Genomic DNA, 21,232 nt, shown 5'->3' on the forward strand with positions numbered 1-21,232 from the left:
AAAAGGGGAATTGTTAGCTTTAAAAAAGCTCTTGACTTCCAAAGTTTGTCCAACAGCTTTCTTGATCAAAATCTGAATACTTCTTTTCTTCCCACACTAGTACTCCTCCCTTCCCCCAAATTTGGAAGACTCTCTGATTGCTTACATTTCCTTTGTTTTATTTGAATCTCATTTGATCCACAGCTTGAGGAGAAATAAGAATAGGCTTTCTCAGTGCTCTGTTAGGGTTCTCTTTACTCATGCCAATAAGGGGAGCTTTGCTACAGTCTGCCTGGTTTCTTTCTTCGCCCTGAAGAAAGAAAAAGTTTGAGTTACATTACCTTCATTCAAAAACCCTACAACAGGCTTCTCAGCATTTGTTAAGTTGGCTCTAATGAAACTGAAGAAATATCAAACTAATTCTTAATGATAAATTTTAAAAATAACCTAAGATAAATAACACAGAACATTATATGTAACTTATCAACATGAGTTTTAAAACACTGTTTTCTTCTCTTCCACTATTGTTCCTAAAGGACTTAAAAAAAACTGCATTAAAGAAAGACACGAACAAAGTAAAAAATCACAGCTCTTTCCTGCTTTCACACACACACAAACTTTTCCACTCAGATACAATGTGTATCATTAGACTGTATAAAATCTTCAATGCAGTGCCATTTTCTTGGAAACAGTCTGATAAATTCCATTTGAAAACATCAACACAATTCTGGGAAAAAAATTAATTGTTCTGCAGAGTGTTTCTTAAAAAACCCACCCTATGACAATATTCCAAGAGATCATTAGAAGGAAGCAACTTGGTTTGGAAAAGCTTGGTTGATCCTGGAACTTTCACAAGCACAGAGAAAAAGAAGAAAATAGTCTGAAAGTGTAATACAAATCTTCATCAGTCTCTATTGATGTGCATTCCTAAATGTGACAGTAAAGTTCAGATGCAACAAATACCACAACAATGCCCACACCACCGAAGCCCCCACAGTCTCTCTCATATATACATATCAAGGCCAACATTTTGTAACCACAGAGCAATAACCTCACCTGGTCATTTACCATTTACAACCACATTTTACAAGAATTTCAGTTTCTCAACTCTTGCCAACGAAGTTTGCATCCACCTACCACAGAGTCCCACAGTGCCTGTGAACTCTGAGAGATGTGAGCAGCTACTCCGTGGTGCCAGGGCAGAGGTGATGTTCCCAGGTGACCCTAAGCAGACCAGCACCAAGGGCCCAGCTCGGCAGCATGCTCCCAGCTGTCATCCTGCACAGAATGCTGCGAAGATGGGTCAGCCTCAGCAGTTACACAGAGTCATACAGACACAGAAAGGCTTACCTGCCACTCAACCTGCTGGGCTTTCATTCCCGTTGCCACAGCTAAAGCATGGGAACTTTGTAACATGAGACCAAGATAACGTTTATCTAGTCAGGAGAAATGCCACAAACTTCCACATCTGTAAATGAGTCATTTTTTGTGGCTCTCTGATTTTTTTTTTTAATCTTAGTCACATGCTACAATTCACCTTTGGTCCTCAGGAGGTAGAAAAGAAAGGCTACTTGCTACTAAAAGTAGCAGTCATGCTATTTTCCATAATTACATTAAGTAACATGCTAACGACTGGTTACAGATTCTGGCAAAAAAAAAAACACTGGCCAAGGAAAGCCCGATCTGGCTCTTTCTAGAAACACAGTAGCTGGGAAAAATAGCCCAGCAATGAGATTTATCGAAAACTACAGGAATAAGCGCTTACTCATACAAAAAGGAGACCGGCAACTGTACAACACTTTCCCCACCAGAATAGTATATAAATTACAAATCAGCCCAGAATTCCTACAGATGTCACAAACAAAGTATAAATTTCTGTACTAAACATTTATACAGTAAATCAGCAAGACACTGAAGTCCTAAAACTCGTAAGCTCCCATCCCGAGTTCAGACACCAATTATGTCGGCGACTCTGGTTATTATTCATTTGTATTCTTAGCTATAAATCTGAATTTAGCACAGGGAGTTTTACACTTTCAGCCTCTCCTTTCCCTCCCAACACACCAACAACCCCTTCCAAATCACAGAGAATACAGGTCCCTCCAAAGTTTCATTCTTCCTGAACAAGTGCACTCCACAGCTGAACAGCAGCATTATGACAGTGCTATACCCTTAAAACTCTGGCATTTCAAAAAATCCAAAGATATCGATAAGGCAGAGAAAGGATCAGCTTTTTAGCTCTTAAGATTAACATAAAAAGAGGAACATTCCCAGAACATTGTTCTTGAAAATAATTCCTTATTATATCATATAACGAGAATGAAAACCGACTAAAAAAAATAATAAAAAAATCTTTTAATACATATGAAGTACAAATAACTGTTTCTTAACTTTAATATACTAGATAATTCAGGGAATTTATTACAAAGAATTTCAATGAGTTACAAGCAATAAAAAAGGTAATCAAAATTTTTACTTTCTAACAAACACAGTTATGTTGCATGCTACAACATGCAGAAATTACTTCCATTATCCTTTATATGTTAGGCAACAAAAAGCACCTTACCTTATTCTCCGCTCTCTGAGCACAGAATATTAAAAACAAAAGTATTAGGTAGAAACTGCAGGTGTTTTGTATCCAGAATAAAATAACAAACCACTGCATCAATGAGCTTAGTGGTTGTCCAGCATGCCATGCACACTCTAGGGACATTTAATGAAATCTTATCCACATCCTTTTTTGCAAGCATTCAGATTTCCAAACTGGAAACCCAAAGGCAGCCTTTCATTACCTTCTCCAAAAATGCAGATCTCAGCACACCACACTGTAAGAGGAACCACTATAGCTTGATTTTCCCTCCTAGTAATTCCCTTCTTGCCAACCACTGCACTGCAGTCTTTCTGAGGGCTGTGTAAAGTGCAAACGGGGAGGGCTGAAAGAGCCTAGGAAAGAAACACAGCTACAGGAAAGTTCACTCAAATCATCTCGTGTCTTCCTACTTGAGGGCTGAAAGGAAGAAACTGCAGAGTTTGGTGGGATTTCTTTGCATTCTCTCTGCTGTTCCTCCTCTCATGTTCCTGATTATTTTTTACTTCATTTTTCATAGGATAATTTGGGGATAGTAGGTAAAACTACAAGGAATTAGTGGAAGATAATAAATAATTTTGTTTCTTGTAAGTTACATTAAAGCTACCTTTTATTCTCATAACCTTTCAAGGAATTTTTAAAAAAGTCTTTTAAGGTTTAGGGTGTCTGGGGATTTTCTAGGTTCAGGGAGCAGGGGTGATGTTGGTGGATTCTTTTTTGCTTTTGCTGCCTAAATCAAGGAGTTTAGTCAATTAACTACTTAGCACTTGGATGCTTTCCTATACAATTAAAACTGCCGTGATTACATGGCAGCAGCATTTGTGAGACAAGTGCCCAGCAGGGGCATTTGTAATTATTTCCCAAGTGTTCCAAAACAGTAGCTAAAGAATACATCCAAATATTAAAGAAGCTTTCACAGAAGGGCAGTGGTTGGAAGGGACATCTGGAGGCCATCCAGTCCAACCCCCTCTGCTCAAGCAGGGTCAGACAGAGGCAGCTGCCCAGCACAGTGACCCATTGGGTTTTGAGCACTTGCACAGAGAGTGACTCTACTATCACTCTGGGCAGCCTGTTGCAGTGTTTGAGCATCCCCAGTCAAAAGTTTCTCTTGTATTCAGACAGATTTTTTTTTTTTTAATTAATGCCCATTGCCTCTCTGGACACTAAGAGTCTAATTTATAATTTGAGTTAGCTTTTTTTTTATCCCTCCCCTCCTGCCCCCCAACTTCTTCATTCTCCACAGCTGCGTTTAAGAGTAAAGGGAGCAACAATGAGCCCTCAGTGTCAATCAGCAGTTGTTGGCTCATTTGAAATAATAGGCTCATCACTGCTTTCCACCCCTCCTTCCCTCTGCATCCTGCAGAGCCAGGCTCAAGGCCAGATCTTTTAGCTCATCGCAGCCCAGCTGCCTACCATTAGCAATCTATTATTCCTGGAGATCCAGGTCCTTCTTTCAGGAGGATCCTGCCCAGTCTTCTCTAGTTTGGCCTCACAGGAACAATAGGCAGGACTGAAAACACGCTGACAACGACATGTAAAGCTCAGAAACCTCCAGCAGCTCTTCAGCACCTCCCCACCTTCTGCTGCAGCCCCCAGGAGAGGGGCAGCAGGCAGCAATCAGAGCATGGTATATGGGGATAAGCAGAAAGGAAATGAGAGAATTTAGAGGTAGATGCCTCCTTTGGGGGTTTGACCCAAAGCATTGCAAAGGCTGGCTGGTTTTAGTGCCGTGGTTTCACAAGGTTTACGTTTCCTTTAAAAGGCCAACATAATGGGCAACATAGGTGCAGACTCAAAGACACAATGAACATAACTACTACCCACTCCCCCACCAACAGATGGGAGGAAGATTAATTTCTCACTGCTGAGCACAAGTCCTTTGCTTATTCTTCACAGGGGCTCCCAAGGTCCCATGCACTAAAACAGCAGTTTTACAGTTTTTCTTCTAACACGGCTTAGCTAACACTGAAATTCCTGTAATGGACAATATATACTCAGTTTAGGCTCCCAAACAAAGTTTTAATTAGTTTTATTTTAAACCTGTCTCTATTGAAAATAATTTATCACTAAAGGTCATATGTAGCTTCAAATATTCTCCCTGGTTTGCAGACCACATCACATACCACATTTTAAAAATATGATCTCGAATTTGAAAAAGGAAAAAGACCTGTTGGCTTTGAAACAGAAAAAAAAAAAACATCAGAAAAGCTAACAGGCTTTCTGCATGACTTAGAGCACTTCTGTATATTTCTGTTCTCCCCCATCAAGGAACAGATGTGCTTTCTCTGATCTTACCTGGACACCTACCAAGTTCCCATCTCTTCACATACTTGTACATGTATTACCTTGTACAACAGGACTCCAGTCTTAAGCTGGGAACTGCCAAAAGTGAAAAAATAACTAGAAATAAGGAACACACATAATTATGTAAATTAAACTCTTGGTAAAGTTGGGAAGAAGGAGGACCAAAAATACCCCTTTCCCCTAAAAACCAAACTTAAATGATAAAATAAGATCTTTAATTATTTTGTGGCTTCTGCAGTTAGTCTAAGACTAGCATCTTAAGACTTTTTAACATATCTGGCTTCAGGACAGTGAGAATGATTTGAAGACAGCCTAGTTGCTTTCTGGCTGGCATTCACACACCAGGAACTGGTGTGCACACTGCATTTCTTAGGAAAAAAACACCAAACACCTAGCAGTAAGTTAGAAGACACGGTCAAGGAAAAAATCTTGCACAAAGATATCAAATCTGCTTCACAAATGGTTCATAGTCCAGAGTGGGAAGGTGAGAAAGAAAGAGAAAAGGTCAAGAGAGTATCCAGTCACTCCAGCAGGCTATTTCCTCTTCCTGCACTCTTCAGATGCTACATCTAAATCACAACCTAGAAAGGACTTGTCATACTGTTATGTGAACCTACAAAAAGAACTTATTGTGACAAGAACATGAACTTCCGTATATAAAGAGCATCACTAATTCACATAATTTATTACTGACAAGAAGTTCTTAGTCACAGTGCTTAACACATTGTCTAGTATTAGGGTAGAAAAAAGCTTATTTTTGTCCATTTCCACACAGAATTTTTAAAGAGCCTCTCTACCTTCCAGCTTTATAAAGCTGCACCTGTTCTGAGGAACAGGCCACAGAGTAGACCCAGAGAATCACCTGCTGCTACTCTCCAAAGACACAACCCTCATCACTCACCTGAAGGATTGATGAATTCCCTATGTTCATGTCAAGAAGTTGAAAGGAGCATGTTTCACTTCTTTTATCCATTCCTAATTTAAAGCTTAAACTGAAGGCAAACAGGACTAACTTTTTTTTGTAGAGGTATCATTTCCTTTCAAACTCCAGTAAAAGCAGAGTGGAACAAGGAAGGAAAGCACAAACCCAAGCATATTTAATGTACTGTTTAGAAGATTCGAGATGTTTTCTCCTCTTGCAACTAAGGTATAATGTAGTTTTCCAAATTAGGCTTGGCTGACTGAGGAAGCTGGCTACCACCTATGAGTTCAATATTTTTAGTCTATTTGAAATCAAACATCTGAAGGAAAGATTTTTTGTGTGTGTGTGAAATGGAGCTAAGAATTTGCTTACCTTCCTTGCAAATACAACTTATGAAATAAACAAAATATTTATAAAAAACAAGCCTCCATATACTATCATGCAACTTAAGTCCATCAGACAGAGAATGAAGAAGAACTTGCTAAATAGTCCATTCTGATCATGTGGAGGACACAGAATAAGAAAGAACAAGGCTAAAAGAGGGTTTACTTACAGAAATGAGAATGAAACTTGTTTTGACTTTTGAGGTATCACCCCCACTCATAAGTAAAATAAGTCCAGGCACTGAAGACGATTTGTAAAATTAATGCCATCAACTTAAAAGATGTCAAAACACAAAGGAGAACAAGGTACTTTACAGTTTCATGCAATGATACAAATACTACCAAAAAAAAAAAAAAAGAAAACCCAACAAAAAACCCCAACTCACACAACTGTCATGAGGTTTCTAAGTGTACATATTAAAAATATATACAGCAGAAGAATTGTTCCTACCTACCTGTTTACATGAAAAAAAGTCACAACACAAACCCCAGTGACACACAAGACTGCAGTCTGTGCTTCCAATAGATTAATATATTGTTTCCCACTGCTGAGAGCTGGTCTTGATTCAGCTAAAGCCTAAGCACTCAGGCTTTCCTGCTGGGAAACAAACAAGTCAAGTCGGTTTCAAGCATCTCCTATTAATATACAAAAACAATTCTCAAAAGCCTGAAGGCAGAAAAGAGAAATAGTAGGTTAAGGTTGCACCAAACCATAACAAACTATAGCAAATCAAAAAGCTGCACTGAGACTTACTAGTTCACTAGAAAATTGCAAAGTCTATTTACCTCATGGAGGAAGTCACCACTACCACCACTTAGGGAGTCAAGCTAATCTACAAGAATGTTTTACATAATGGGAAAATTTTTATTGGTCAGAGGTTCACAGCGTTCTTAAATTTCCAGAAACTGCAGATGTAAAGATACTTCTGTCAACCTAAACCAAAACCAAGAAAAGAAACTATCTGAGATGCATGCTCCATTTCACAACACGAGTCTAAATTTACTGACTACTGTACTTCAACCTATTCAGCACAGGAAAGATTTACATTCCGATATTAAAGACTGGAAATGCGAACACTAAAAGCAGAGGGGGTTTTTAGACTACCATCAAATGGTATTAAAACATATTAGCCAACATAAAATTTTGGCCAGCACATCGCTGCCATTTCTGAACTGTGACACTAAGAACTGAAGTAGTTTAAAAAACCAGTTTTATTCTTGTAGAAAATTAGGACTAGTGAAACAGTCAGAACAGATTTACAAGAAAGCATGATGCCATCTTATGTCTTCCATTTTCACCTTACTTTTAAAAGCTAACAAGAGAGCCAAGAATCCCTACAGTAAGTCAGTAATGAATTGAAAGGTGTTCTTTGCTTCTTCTAGCAATGAAAATATTCTGCAATACAACTACAGTATAAAATCCACTTCACTCAAACACAGTAAAGTAGCTTCAATGAAGGAATCTTTGCTCAGTTTTCAGAGAGGTGATAACAGCTTAAGGGTTATATTTAAAAATCAAAGAGTACATTCAAAGCATCTCACAGGTCATATTATTCCTCTATTTCTGCTAAAAACAATCAATTTAAAAATGCAGATTATGTTTTAGTTGCTGCTTTTAAAATACTTTTAATGCTACTTAAGAGTAAGTATTTTCATTATACAACTTTCTGAAAGTTGGAAGTTGAATAAATATTTTGAATGAATGTCATGGATCATAAATGCACAATTATTAGAATTAGAGTTTTAAGAGACTTTAAATTACATAGCTGATCATAAACTAAAGCCTACTACGTAAAGTCTCAAAAGCACAGAGACCACATTTGTTTTAGTACTGGAGAAGTATAATTCTGTTACCATGACAGTGCAATACAACTTTCCTAGCAGGCCACAAAGTATTTGGGGGGCACATATCATTAGAAGCTCAAATGCAGAAAGTTAAGTTCATCTTTTGCCAACCCTTGGTGCTGGGGCTTCACAATGCAATATATGAACAACAGTTTCTGTGGCCCTTACTTTTTTATCCTACTTTTGGGGATGTAAATCCTTCGTAAAGCATTCTGTCCTACTGAAACATTCTCATCTCCCCACAGTACATCAAGACATCCCACCTCACTTCTCAAAGACAATTTATTTTTTCTATGTGTTTGCCAGAAAAAGTCATGTTGATGGCAACAGAAGAATGAATGTGAATGGTCTTCAGACTCAAATAACTATATGCTTCTTTTTAAACTGAAACCTAGTTATGGGAGCTGCCTCCACTGCACAACAGAACCAACCTGTAATTATGGAGAAAGAAGAAGTACACACAGAAAATAAAATAGCATGTTTCTTTTTGTTATCTGCCGATGCACTCGTTCTTCTGAAGGCCTAAATTCTCCCCCTGGAGCACACAGACCAAGACAAGCAATATGGCTGCACTGCTCAAGTAAAAAGTTGTAACCAACAAAGCAACCTCTTGGGTCCTCAGGATAGTTCCCAAGGTGTCCACCAGTTCACAGGGAAAGCAAACAGTAGCACAGCTCTAAGTTCCCTGGGATAGCTAAAAATTCCCCTCACTCTTCTGGTCAGTCCTGACAGCGCTGTTCTTACATGGACTTCACCATCTTTATCCACACATGGAGTATCAGCTCTCACCCTCCACGAACTGGCAGGCTGCACTCCCTGTATGCCTTATCAAAAAAACCACAGCCAGAAGAATACGGGCTTTGCGGTCTGCCTTAGGTTTTCCACCTAAGGCAATTGCTAGACTTCAAATCTCCAGAGGAAGCACAGCTCTTCCTAGAGTGTCAGGCATGTGGAAATCATGCTGGAGCAAGCTTAATCTGCTACTTTGCAAGATAGCCCTACAGAGCTCAGAATCCTTGTAGCTACTATTGTAAGCTAAGGTCACACCATATTGACTTGATTCAGATAGGAACATAATGGCAAAGAGCCCTCAGCAGATCTTGCCTAACACTATCTCCATGTGCTTCAGGGAGGAATCTCAGTACAATAATCCAAAACACAAAACTCACAATGTAAATTAAAAACAAAACAAAAACCAATCAAAACAAGAAATAAAATACTAATGAAAAACCTAGACCAGAGGCAAAGGATGGATCAGAAAAATAAATCCTTGCAGCAGCAGCAAACAGCTGTGTTTCAGTCTATAGTCCAGCCCTTGGTGAATGAGAAAAAGGAGAAGATGAAAGCAGGCAGAACACCACTACACACCTCAAAGACTCCTATTTCTGTAAAGGAGACTTGTATCCTTCTACAGTGCTCTGCCTGCAGGCATAAGAACATAAAGCCCCCTGTATCACATATTGGCTTCCCAAACTTTATACCTTCAATCTAACTATCCACGAGTCAGAGCACAGACTGGCGACAACCCTGAAACCTTCTGTGTTTAGACAACCACCAGACACAATTACATTCGGGCAAATTGCAGGTAGTTAGTTACTGATTTAAAATGTGTAACATCCCAACATCTACTTCCTCTATGCATTTTTCCCTCATTCCATACTGGTAGTGGATCAGTTTTATCAGTAAACACAATGCTGAAAAGTCATCAGCATAATATCAATTCTCATCCTCCTGCTTTTACGAAGTTAGTTAGTTTGGAGTGTCTAACTAGTTCTACCACAGTCAGAGCAAAGCTGAAATACTGTCAAAGAGGACCTGATGTCCATACTAAGTACCTGCAGAAACAATGACCCCAGTCTCATTCCAGTTAGTGAAAACAGATTAATACTCTACACAAGCTTAGGACAATGGGAGCTGAACTCTTCTGTACTAATTTTCAGCCATTATACGCTGGCCTCTTTATTCTTGCAGTGAACATCTGGACATGTAGCGTTGTGGTAGGGAAATGGCATCTCAGAAGTCACTTGTATGCAAATATTAAAGCTTTCTTAAAAACGTTTCTAAAAAAGTACAGACCAGAAGAAGAAGAGAGAGAGACAACTTCAGTTTACAGAGTGTATCATACAGACTCAGGGAGCCCTAACGGGGAATAAGGCCAGACAGAAATGTTATTAAAACACTCAATAAAAGCTCTTCTTTCTATTTTACTTATTGTCTGTAATACTTGGCAATAGGTTCTGATGCTTGAGCCCTGGTGAGTAATTGCAGCATTAAGATATTGATACATCTTTATTTGGCCTCCCCATCTCTCCCATGGAATTTACTATGCTTGTGGTAGTAACAAAAAAAAAAAATCCAATATCGTGACTCCTTGGTTTTTACAGTTCACTTCACAACATCACACAATATAAAACTTGTGTTCAGTGGTGACTTAAACTCTACCCAAGGTACAAAGCGAGTTCCAGCACTCTGCAGCTCTGGGTCTACTCTAAGAGTGAAGGAAGGAGACACACTTTCACTTCACTGCTGGTAACAGCATTGAGACTGACACATCACATCTAGTCTTAATATCAGGTTCAAGCATTTCATTTAATAACTCAAGACAGGCATCCATATTTATTATCAAGAGCTTTCCTGTATGTCAATCAGTTCTTACACAGAAGTGCATGTCCCACAAATCTTTCAAAGATACCTCTGCAAATAAACTCCATCATTTACGCCAAATCTCATGTTTGATCATTTGTTTATTTACTATTTTTTTAAAAACAGAAATATATTTCACCACCCCAATCACTTTTGGGTGTGAGTATCACAGTACTGCTCTTATCACTCCCTAGGCCTCCCCTCATTACCTTCTTCACCTGAAAATAAACAGACACAAGCTTAATACACTACAATACATTGTCACTTCTCTGACTGTCCTAACTACGCCCTCACTGATCAATATGCCTTTGGGACATGCTATTGATGCCATTTTGGCTGTAGGAACAACAGTTATTCCTCCATCTGGAATCTAAGCACAGCAAAATGCAACAACAAATTCTGCTAATTGCCAAGTTTAGCCTGTTAGCACAGAGGTAATCTCCTAATGAGCTGAAAGTCAAGGTAGGAGGGAAGAAGCAAGGCTAGGTTTTGTTAGTATTTAAAGATCTATTAATGGAGTGTAGAATACTATCACCCTTCTGTCTATACACCATCCTAATGCAATGTTAGAATCAAGGCTTTCTATTCAAGGTGACCAAGCACAAGTTTCTTTCTGCCTGATTCATTCCCACCTTTGGCTTTGGCCTCACTCAAGAAGCCAATCACGTAACCGAGGAATGACAAGTTCACATTTGATATGAAGTCGTATGGCTGGATGACATCACAGCCACTATCTTTTAATTACCCCTTTGAGGGTTATTATTAGCAAGCTGTAAGTTATTATTAGAAACTGATAAAACACTAATGGCCAAATTCTCTCACACAACAGCTTGTCCATTTCTCCAGTTATCACGTAACTGATAAGTTTCCCCATTTGAGCTATTCCAAAAGACCAAGGAGAATCATTGCCCTGCCTATTACTTCAATCTGCTATATTTTGAGGAACTAACAGCGTCTGACAATCATACATTTTAACCCTGGCCAAGGTTAGAAAGTCAAAGATTTTTTTGCAAACCTCTCAATTTCTTTCTTTGAAAATAGAAAGTTACATGTGACATCCACTGGCTGTCCCACACCACTTCAAAAGCTGTTAAACTCAGGTCAAGTCTGTTAAGCTAGGCTTCCCACTGCTGCATCTGAAATTATTTAAGCTTTCTAACTCCAAGAAATGGATTCTTGCTAAGCTACATCATCTTCAAAAGAAAAAAAAAATTAGTTTCAGTCTCTTCAGAAAAAAATGCATCTCTTGCATTTCTTGCTCAGTGCTATTTAATGGTACTAAACTTATTTTGCTAGCTGGTCACGATTACCTTGATTCTGTAAATGACATAAAAATATTTCTACCCAGTGTAGAGAACCCAGTGTGACTGACTATTGTTCTTGGCCAACACTATTTCTAAAAAATTAGGGTTTGGGATTTTTTTTGATACTTTTTTTGATACACGGTATTGTGGGAGAATTCAAAGACCTCGGCAACCTCATCCTTCTATCTTTGAAGGAATCCTAACAACAAAGAGTACTTAAATTCACTTGCTAATGCACTTCTTTTTAATTTAATATGTATCTCAACTCTAACTATTGCAGAGAGAGTCAGGTGTCTAATTGCAGGGGTTTAGTACAACTTTAGACGCCCTAAAATATCCCAGTCATGTGTAGAACTGGCAGACAAAGAGTTTGGCCATATGGAAGATCACACACTTTTCAAGCATCAACTTCAGACCATCAGGGATGACCATCACTATTTAAGATGGTACTCAGTGCCTCTGTGTGCAGACACCATCTTTGTTCCCTTAAGTTTTTCTAAAATCATTAATTAGCCAGGGCTCAGGCAGAGAAATACCACCATTATGTGTTTAAGTGAAAACATGGCTCTTTAAAAAGAAATGCTAGTGGCTGGGGTCAAAAAGCATATAGGAACTCAAATAAAAGATTCATAAGGGTGTTTCTGCTGTAATGGTCAGTCTAATTGATTTCTGGATTTTTAAATCAAGTATTTCTTGTCACTGAATTTCTTCAATGCTACAGTATCCCCAACTACACGGCAGCAGGGCATGAACATATCAGAGTCAACACTTAAACAGATGAGAGCTACAACAGAGGCAGCTCCTAAAATCTAATCACCCACACAAACAGCACGAGATTGATTTCTTCCATACCTCCTTCCCATGAAAACAGCCTGTCTTTTTAGTATCTTATCTATTCATTTCAAACTGAAAAAGCACCAACATTTTAGCAAGTATCTTGCTTTGCAAATACTTTGCAAAGTATTTTACTTTGGAAAGTATTTTAATAAAGACAAGTCCTTAAAAAAAAAAAAAACCACAGACATGGAAATAGTTCCAGGCAGAAGCCTGCTTCCATTAGGTACATAAATATTTCAATCCCAGCAGCACCACCTAATGGAGAGCTCACCAATATTTCCCCTTCTTTAACATGACAAACATTTTAGTTTGGAGGTGTTAACAACTGATACTTTAGCACATGGCCTATTTAATACTCTATAAAATCTGATTAGTTACAAGAGAAGCCAAACCATTTCTCCACAGACAGTTACAGTCCTTTCCCCCCCCCACACACACACATTACCTTCCTATACAAATTTATTAAGCACAACGAGACATTTGTTTAACCAGGAGATAAGATTTTAAGAAGACTTTATTTAAAAAAACCCCAACACTTAAGCAGCAGTGCCAGCTTAAAAATACAGCTACTTTAGGCATGTCTCAACTTGCCCTATGAAAGCAAAATAGAGATGTCAGTACCTCCAAAGCGAACAGAACATTGACAAACCTCCACATTAACTGTAGCAACAAAAGTCATTACCTACATCTGCTTAAGATGAAGTTAAGCATCCTCAGACATCTTCAGGTTGCAATTCTGCTACAAAATATAATATGGGGCACGGGAGAGAAATTTATTGTAAGCATCAATAAAGTGTGTAGCATGATAACTTGTCAACTTCCACCATTTATCTTCTGTAAAGAGACATGATGGAACTTATGTATAAACTGGATCCATAAGGAGTCGGGTTTTTTCCCCTCACTGCCTTTTGTTCTCTTTATTTGTTACATAAATCACAACATTGTAAGCAAGGGTTCAACTACTTCGAACTTTTCCAATTAATTCAGCATATGGACACTTGTTCTAGAATAACTGCCTTTTCATGTTTATCTCAGAGGACTTTCAAAGTCTGTCTGCCCCAGCTCATCTCAGAATGGTCAACTAAAACATGGAGAGTTTTTGCACAAACAGGGCAATTCCAAGCCTCTTCCTCATTAATTTTGAGGGCATCTCCTCAGAAAAAAATATACAGAATGCAAAGGGTAGATATTTATTTGCTTGTCCTAAATCTTTCTTTAAAAGCAAATAAAAGCACACACAAAGCTAAACCAAAACAAACAACCCCACCCCTTAAAAAAAACCAAAAACAAAACCACACAAGCTACCTACAGAGTAAATCCCCCAAAATTCCCTCAAAATCTTACTGGACAAAATACTGAAAGTTGCATGCCTAAATAATCTTTTCAAAATGCAAGTGAAGTTCTCAGGAATTTGCAAAAAGGAAAGAAGAATAGGGGAAATTTATGGTCCCAGTTAGCAAAAAATAGCTGATGAAATTCAATACACAAATAACAATAAACTTCTTTTATCTTCCTAGAGATTGCAAAAGCATTCTTCTGTCCATGCTCAAGAAAGAGTATCAAAATACCTTGCTATAACACAGCTACAAAAACCACCCACCAAGCAGTATGAGCAACACAACAGCAGTATCTACCAGCTGAACTACAGTACAGGATCCATTGGCATTCCCATCACATATTGACACCACTGGTGAGTAGTGAGACATATTTGCTAATATGAAATATAGCATGCTCAGGTTCTGTAGATAGAAACATGATTCAACTCCTGACAGAAAACAGAGAGGATATTGCTGACTTCAAGTGATACTGCATGTTATTAGCTTCAAACACAGTTAGCACAAACCCTTTTTTCCCCCCTCCCCTAAAACACTGAATTTTAGAAGGCAATGAAAATACTACTGCATCAAAGAGTTCCAAAACTGCTAGAGATGCACACATGCAACTCAGAGGTCTTCATTTATTTAGGTATCCAACTTCCTTCTACTCAAACTGACAGTCAAATGGTAGCATTTTGAGAACATGTCATTTTACAACCACAGGCACTTTATCTTTGGTGCGTATTGAATATAAAACTGGTGTCCTAATCAAGTTCAACCACAACAGTCATAACAACAGAAACATTCCCAGGCAAAAGCACAATGTTCCTCTCTTAAGGATGTTGTGCTGAACAGAAAGGAGCACAGTACAAAGGATGGAATGAGAGCAAGCGTAGATATAAAGACATATGTAATTCAGATAATAGCAGGGTACACTGTAATGCATCCTTGGTGACCTGGAAGAGAAGACCCTGGTAATTCACTTGGAGTGGGAGATGGGTAGGGAAGGAATCAAAGAAGCAGGTAGCTACAGAGAAGTCAAAGAAAAGTAGATTTGCAGATAAAAACTATTACCCAGAAGTGTGAAAGTAACTACAATTGTGGAAACGGGTATTTCAAGAGGGGAAAAAACTGATATAAATGGAAGTAAAAGGGCAAATGCAGTTACTTTGCCCAAGTGTAAGGATGAAACGACCTTAGAATGAAAGTCATCCCTTAACAGCCCCAAAATTCCAAGAGATCTGACTGAAAGCAGGTCAAAATAAGCCACTTCTAAGAATCAGAAGAACCAGCTTGAGAAATTAAGAGCATTTATACTGTTCGGCCAAACAACTTGGAAGAGAAGCACAGCATGGACAAAAGCATTCCATTAGTAACTGAAGAGCATAAAATGCAGAAAGAGGAGTCACTTGGGATGGTTTAAAGGAAATTAAATCAAGAACAAGTTAAATGAAAATTATAAAGTTATACTTCCTAGGAAAAAAATCAAGACTTACATCTGCAAGCCATTAATTTACAAGGCACAACACCCAAACCAACCTAATCTCAGAAGGTTCCTCTCTGTGGAAAGACAGAGAGGGTACAGTCAAACTGGTACATTACGCAAGATCTTCATTATAAAAATGTCTAATAATTGTTCTAATTATCTCTCTCTCTCATGTACATAGATGAGCTTACAAAACTAAATCCATTCACATGCCAAAATCTGGTTTATGAGCTGGGCTTTGCTGTTACAAAGTTATCTTAGGCACAATTATCATGTAAGCTGGTTCCACAGAACAAGAAAAAAATGTTACTTCTCTAGAACATCCAAAGGAAAAAGCCAAGAACAACTACAAGCACCAGAACAGCAACCACTGACAAATTCTGTCATGTACACTCAGCTTCATATAGCACTGCTTGTTTGTTGTGGGTATCAGTGGAAGAGTGAAACAAGTGCTGCTTCCTGTCTCACGATGCTGGGATGGCACAGCATTGCAGAGGAGGCAGGATTGGATGCCTCTACACAGCCACTTGTAATTCACTCCATTTATCAACAGATTAGACTTGTACTGCCCTGTTGGGTCTCAGCACCTCATCATTTTTATGTCCTCAGATCATAGGAAAGTACCACTATTCCCATGTTATTATAGACCAGGAAAATTGTCTGTATATGGAACAAGAAGCCAGACACAAATAAGCCACTAGCTGCAAAGTTATTTTCAGAACTCCTGGTCAGCTACCACCTAACCTGAGTGACACCCAAGTATCTTTTTTTTCCCCAGAACATCTTCCATGCTTAAGAAAACATCTTCACAAGGCTGATCACCTCAGGAAGCACCTCAACATCGAGTTCAAATGCACCAGAAAACAACAAACCAAAGAGTGGATGAAGCATCAGCAGATTCCTAGTCTTTACTCATCCTGGTAATCCTAAAAAAAGTCCTAATCACTTGACTGAGACATCACATTTCCTCTTGCTCCATTTCTTAGGCACACCGAGTTTTGATTTTTCCTGGCATGGCAAAAAGTTTCAAGAGAAGGAAGTGACACTACTCTTAACTGGCCTGTGGCTTGATGATGAGAATACTGCTCAGGGAAGTAGGAGACTTGGACTGGAATCCCCCTTCTGCTCCTGGGACTCAGACATGCTGTCACATCTCTCAGCCCTGCAACATCGAATACCCTTATTGTTTTTGCCCTAACTGAATGACTTGTAGTACACACATCTACAGGAATGGGAAAAAAACAAAACCCAAACTCCAGGTCTCCTAGATTTTACACTGGTATCTGCAGTGGACCATCTCCTTTTTCTTGACAGATGTCCAAGCTTGCAGGAACAAAGCGGAAATCAGGAAGGCACTTCTTATCTTACAGTAGCATCTGCAACATGCTTTTCAAGACAGACCAAATCCAAATAACTCTTTTTACTAGAGACCCAAGAAAGCTGTAAAGACTCATGGCATTTGGAGCTTAAGTGCACATATTTTACTTACAGAAAGATGTTTGTCATATTAATGCAGAAACCACAAATTTCAGTATTACTCCAAATGTTAAACTTTTCTAATTATAAGCTTCCATACAGTCATCAGTAAAGCACATAAAATGGAAGATTCATGACTTCTTTCACTAATATTTTTGACTGAAGCATTTGCTATATTTATTGTAGGTGAAAGGATACATTCATTTCAGAGCATTTAAATTATACTACAGAACTATTAGCAACTTTTATCATTGTAAATAATCTACATAGATTTCTCTGATGTATAGAGGAAACATTATCTCATAAATCAACATTTATAAATCAACTATATATAATAATACTGGAACAACAAAACATTCCAACTTAAAGCATTCCAACAGCTATGCCTACTGATGTTCTAACGCCTGCAATTTGCAAAAATTCAATCTTGATGTCAAAGTACACAACACCCCAGTTTTCAGTACAAGGGGTGAGGCAGGGATGGAAGCCATTACACATGTCCAAAACTGAACTTCTGCACACACTAACGTGTTGAAATTTCGCTTCCCATGATGCCTTGACTAGATGAACAGCAGAACTTGAAATTCTACTAAAAACACATTTTATACATGCACAGTAAAGCAGCAGGGAAGAAAAACAGCATGGAAATCAAAGGCTTAACATTTTTTGGCGGGTGGAGAGGATTAGTGACCTACAGTTGTTGTATGTAATTTTAGAGACACTCGCCCTGTTAACCTAGTTACAAAGCCAACAGTCAGTAGCAATTGAAGTCACAGTGGCAACAATATTTTGCTGTCAGTGATCCAGAAGAAGAGATCTCCAGGAAGAAAACAAACACTCCCTCAAAGACTATACAAATCTCTCTCCCTCTCTCTCTCACACACACTTCTCCAATACCAAATAACCTTTTGCCTTATTTTCTCTCTAGGTTCTAAGATGTTTCCACTGTATACTTTCTTTACAGATTTTCTAAGGATTTTTTTGTCTTTATTTCCTTTTTCTCTTCCTTCCCATTACAAGAGAGCACCTCTTCCTACATTGCAGGCACCTAATGACCCTGCACTGTAAGTTGACTCCCTGTTCGTCCCAATTCTCTAGTCCTTTCTCTTTCTACCATAGAAAGAAAAAAGGCATAGAAGAAAATGAAATGTTTGTGATTTGTCAAAATTAAATATACTGACTTTGGGCTTCCAGCAGGCACAGCTGGGAGACCAGTTATATTCTCTCTGCCAGCCCCTCACTACTGAAGTTTCTACATCACCATAGGGTAAAAAGTGTAAGATAAAACCTAGTTTAGCTACAACACTCTCTCTTGTGCTACAATCACACCTTTATTCTGCTGCACAAAAACACACAACTCTTCCTCACTTGGCTTCTTTTCCCCGTATCACATCTTGAAATCTCCAATTTCTCCCACCACTTCTGATATTCCTGAGCCATACACTAAAAACGCCAGGAGGTTTCAAATGCAAGCATCAGATTCATGAAGTACCCAAAGCTTAAAAAAACAAACAAACAAAACCAAACCAAACTTAAGCCTTGGCAATTCTTTAAAGGAACTGTGCATAAGTGTACAGATACCTGAAACCAATGTGTAACGAGCAGTCTTCAGACATCATAAGATGCAGCACCTTCAACTAAGAAACATTATTACAATAAAAGAACCTAAAGAAATCCAGTTACTACATCATCTAAGATACGAGAGATCAAAATGTTTTATTCTTACAATATCTATTAATACAAAGCCAGTTTAGGATGTTGGAGTAGATTTAAGTCTACTTTATTTTTAAATTGCCTTTTCTTCTGCAAAAGAACCATGATCGGCTACTTATCAATGCATTTATATTCCAGTGGTTTAACAACACAAGTTAAAAATTAAGATTTTTGGCTTTTCGTATTTTCAGCATTGCCATATCTACTAACAGAACAGCTGGACTTTGGTACTGAAAAAAAGAACCCACATTCCTCTTCTAAGTCTTCATTATGGACAAGAACAGTGTAAAGTTCTACAATGCAACAAGATCTTAAAATCATTTAAAAGACAAACCATATTAGCATGGACTGGTAAGACTTTCTAAAGAATCTTTTGTCACTGATGCTAACTATTGCCATCTTAGAGTTTTCGAAGGTATCAACAGTAAATATTGTTACACGATGATCAAATTCTCTGAATCCATACAAGAATGGCTTCTCAGAATTGGTATCATCAAACTTTAACGAAGAAGGACTTCGGGAAAGCCTAAAGACTGAGTCATTTAGCACCCTCTTTTGATTAGAATTAATTTGCATTGCTACTGAATGAACTTTACGATTCTATTTTCTAGGTCCAGCTATTATAAGAAGCTTCTTATCAAGTCATATTTCAGTAAAACACCTACCATTCTCGTGTTGGAACAACACAACTTTTATAACCCCGTAGTGCCGCCTGCTTGCAATGCCCAAGCTCATGATACATCAGTGTTTCCGTTACCAAGCTTTACAAGGGGTTTCCCAGTTCAGACATAAAAAATTCTGATTCCGTCCAAAGGTTCAAGTATTTCTCATCTTAAATGAAGAGCCCTCTCCACAATCACCATAAATAACAGTTAGATATACATTAATCCATACGCGGTATGAGCCAACGGTTCATTTTAAAGGACCAGATGCGGTATATGCTATAAATTCTTTAGTTCTAACCAACCATCAGTGTAGACTATAAATCTAGGCTTCCAGGCAAGTCAACAGCTATTTCAAATACAGATTTTTACGATTTCAAATGATACTATTTCATTTATCTAAACTAAACACTGAAGTACACCTTCACATCATTCAATAAAGCTCCTTTTTGGTCTATGAGTGCAAGTTCAGATTAGTGCTCAGTGATGGTATGTGCACCCTATGGGACAAACCTGAAAGGAAAACCACACACTTCTACTGAAGGAATAAAAACCGCACAAATTACAATATACAAGGCTCAGTTAGATCTCGACAAACCAGAGAAGTATCGGACCCAAGGAGACGGTATATTTCAAATTGTATCATTGGAACTTCCCACATTTTACTACTACAGAAACAGAAAAAGATGAAAGATGCCCTAATGCGTGGTAAAGATCCATGCAGAGGAGCACATACAGTCCGTCACGTCACACACAAGCTCTGATCGGCAGAACATGAGATTACGCCTCTTAATATTAACAGAGTTTCTCTTGTTTTGTGCAGATAAATCAGATCTCAGGCACTCAAAGATACAAATAAATCAAGACGTAAATGCCTTACCTTCCTATCTTACAAGCCACTGCAGTTCTCAGATTATGAGTCAGTCATAGGTTCATCTGCAGAGGAATGACTCAGTATAAACTTTTAAACATTCGTTATTTTTCCCTGACCTACAACACGGCGATTCATTCAACGCGCTAAAACGCGGCGTCGCGAATCAGCGCACGAAATGAATGGCGTGAAAACAAAACACTTTTTTTTTTTCCCTTTCCGCTCGCAGCAGACGAGGCAGGCAGGCGGGCATAGCGCAGCGCCGGTGCGGGCAGGCGGGCTCGGTGAAAATACAACTCCTCCCGCGGCGATGAGGGGCAGCTCCGGCGGCGGGGAGGGCGCGGCCCCATGGCCGGGCAGCGGCGGGGGCTCCGCCGCAGCGGCAGCCGGGGGGGCGCAGCCGGCACCGCGCTCCGCGCCAGGCGCGGCGCTGCCGGCAGTGCCCCTTTAAAGGCCGTCGGCCCGCCCCCAGCACTGCATATGGAGGGAGCCAGGAGCGAGCGAGCCTTCTGCATTCAAACGACACATCAAACGCCGCAAGCGCCGCCGCGGCTCCCGGCTCCCCGCTCCGGCCTCGCCTCCCTGCCCTCCCCTCCCCGCACAGGCACACGCATCGCGGGGAGCGCGGCAAAGAGCGAGAGGCGCGGGGAAGGGAAAGGGGGAGGCGGGAATAAGTAAGTGAAAAGGGGCACCTGCAGAAAGCCCTGGAGTGCGAGTGCGTCCGGGCAGGAGAGGAGTCCGCGCCGCCCCGCCGCAGGCTGATCTGATCTATCCCCGGGCACCAGGCGCCGCCGAGGTCCCGGCACGGGCTGCGGGTGCAGCGCGCTCGGCTCCTGCCTGGCAGCAGATGCCTCGGTCAGCGCCGCGCCCCCGCCGGAGTGCCCCCGGCCCCCGCCGCCCGCCC

The 21,232-nt window shown here is 39.5% G+C and overlaps 1 protein-coding gene across 7 annotated transcripts in view; it reads right to left on the reverse strand.

Moving 5' to 3' along the window:
* The window catches only part of TRAF3 (TNF receptor associated factor 3), a 70,132-nt gene that overhangs the window by 48,223 nt on the left and 677 nt on the right, over positions 1-21,232 (reverse strand). For 2 of the 7 annotated variants that reach the window (XM_027637964.1, XM_027637957.1), the window contains exons 2-3: positions 21,021-21,165; positions 20,338-20,393 (exon numbers count right to left, since the gene is read on the reverse strand). The gene's annotated coding sequence lies outside the window, so the exon portion shown is untranslated. Of the gene's footprint in view, positions 1-145; positions 341-6,630; positions 6,741-20,337; positions 20,623-21,020; positions 21,166-21,232 lie in introns of those variants that run through there. The other 5 variants (XM_027637958.1, XM_027637960.1, XM_027637959.1 and 2 more) reach the window with 5 other exon arrangements.

Source organism: Corapipo altera, unplaced genomic scaffold (assembly GCF_003945725.1).
Source record: "Corapipo altera isolate COAL_440 unplaced genomic scaffold, ASM394572v1 23, whole genome shotgun sequence".
Classification (NCBI taxonomy): Eukaryota; Metazoa; Chordata; class Aves; order Passeriformes; family Pipridae; genus Corapipo; species Corapipo altera.